This window comes from Austrofundulus limnaeus, unplaced genomic scaffold (assembly GCF_001266775.1).
Source record: "Austrofundulus limnaeus strain Quisiro unplaced genomic scaffold, Austrofundulus_limnaeus-1.0 Scaffold480, whole genome shotgun sequence".
In the NCBI taxonomy this organism is placed as follows: domain Eukaryota; kingdom Metazoa; phylum Chordata; class Actinopteri; order Cyprinodontiformes; family Rivulidae; genus Austrofundulus; species Austrofundulus limnaeus.
In genome coordinates, this window is record NW_013952882.1 from 2,769 (window position 1) to 5,246 (window position 2,478).

A 2,478-nucleotide genomic window follows, 5' to 3' on the forward strand; every position below is an offset into this window, starting at 1 on the left:
GTTTATTGCAATGATTAATTTTACCTATAGATAATGTTACATTTACATCACATTTGGATCAGTCAGCAGCAGGTGATCTGCAGAAAAAGTCAAACTCCTTTTGAGCACTGCACCAGTTTTTTCTGCCCCCAGACTGGATCGGCCCTTCCAGGTGCAAGTTGATGCAAGCCAAGTGGGAGCTGGAGTAGTTTTGTTGCAGACTGATGAGAAAGGTGTTGACTATCCTGTTTGTTTCTTTTCAAAGAAATTTAATCAACACCAGCGAAATTACTCAACCATTGAGAAAGAGGCCTTGGCTCTCATTTGGGCACTGCAACATTTTGATGTGTATGTGGGAGGGGGTGTTTCTCCTGTTGTGGTATATTCAGACCATAACCCTCCTAACATTTTTGCACTCCTTACAGAGTCCAAATCAGCGGTTGATGAGGTGGGCCTTATATCTGCAACCTTACAATCTGGTGATCCGGCACATTCGAGGCACTGAAAATGTGCTGGCTGATGCCTTGTCTCGTGCAATTGAATCAAACTAACTGGTTTATTGTTTACTGAGATTCCAGTTGGGATCCTCTGTTTAAAGGGGGAGGTGTTTCGGCCCTAAATGGTTTCTCTGTTGTCTCATTGCAGGGTTTGGAGTTGCAGCAGCAGGTGCTGTTGGTTGGCTTGATTGCTGAAAAGCTGCCACACATGCAGCTTGGGCCCTCTCTCCCTCCTGATCCTCACTTGGTTTGGTTTGTATCTTTCTTTTTTTTTTGGTTTGGTTTGGTTTAGTTTGGGTTTACTTACTTTAAATATTTGAGTCTCGGATTAATCTCAGTTTGGTTTTTCTCATTTCAGGTATTCCCACTGAGGTTTATTTCTTTAGTATAATTTAATAAATTATTTATTTGAAGTAAACTAATCCTTGTGTGGTCTCCTTTCATGTTACTCCACCAAATGAGCCTGGTGGACGTAACAACACAGATTATGTTTTTGCATAAAAATAAAACACACACACATACACACACAAACACAGGCTTGCGCTGCTTGGGCTGCCTAGTGCGTGAATGATGTCACCTAGTCACACCCAATGATGTAACACATCAAAGACAGTCAGAGCAAAAGATTATATATGGTCAGTAAGATTTACTTTTGGAAAAACACAGGAATTCATTTGTTTGGCTGGAGCATAAGAAATATTTTGCCGTCCAAAAAACCTTTTTAAAATACTGAAAATAAAAAACAAAAATATGTCACAGCAAGAAGGTCCTGGGTTTGATTCCCACCTCGGACCTGGGGCCTTACTCTGTGGATTTTGCATCTCCTCATGCTTGCATGGGTTTTCTCCGGAAACTCAAGTTTCCCTCCCACAGACAACAAAATGTGGTTAAAGGGATCCATGATTAGTTGTAACATTAGACTTTATTTGATAAACATTTATTTTAACTGTTAAAGGAAGACTGTGAAAATAATATAGGCTGTTTGGTTTTGTAAATTTTTAAAAATATGTTTTAACACAGACTGAAACATTTTCTAACATTTGAACGTGGCATATTTTCAACTATTCACATATCTTGAGTTTTAAACCTTCAATTAAACTTAAGGTATTCTTCAGAATAATTTTAAAATTGTTTAGCAACACACATTTTTTTCCAGACAATTCGTTTACTCGTGTCAGCAAAAAATCTCCGGGACATGTTGTCTGGCTTTTAAAATGATCATGTAGGAGTTGTAGCAGAACAATTCTATAACATTTAGGAAAACCCTGAACCATCATCCTGACTGAGGTGGAAAGTCACAAGTTTTATTCCAGGAAAAAGAATTCTCATGTCACAGCAGCACTGAGCTCAGTCTGAAAACTTCTATTTTGTGACAATATTGGAAACTTTTAATGGGCCAATATTATATGTTTCTCAGGCATATATTTAAATACTGTACCATAATAAAGTATCTGTCACCTTCAGTTGTTATTAAAATACTGTTTTTATGTTTAAATAGAAAATAAACTTGTCTTCTCATCACTTCCTCTTCTAAACCCCTTGAAATCGGCCTCTCACTTTAAGAACCACCTTCCGCTTCTGTCCCATCCATTTTGGTGTGTGGGGTGGGAAGGTGTGCTCCGTGATGAGGAAGTTTGGCTTAAAGACACGTCCCAGAGGCGTTTCTGGTCCCAAAAGGTGTTTCTGGTCCCCACCTGTCGTTTTGCTCCTCAGCATGACTTCCTAAAAACGCTGCAGGATTTCTCAAACATGAATGAATGAGTCAGAGCAAGGCTTTGGGGTCAGTGTTTCTTTTGGTCATTGGATTTTCATTTTAGAAATGGGTATTCAATTCAATTCAATTCAATTCAATTCAATTCAAAAATACTTTATTGATCCCAGAGGGAAATTAGGTGTTGTTGTAACTCATTTAACTAAAGAGTTATTGTACACTCACCGGCCACTTTATTAGGTACACCTGTCCAACTGCTCGTTAACACTTAATTTCTAATCAGCCAACCAC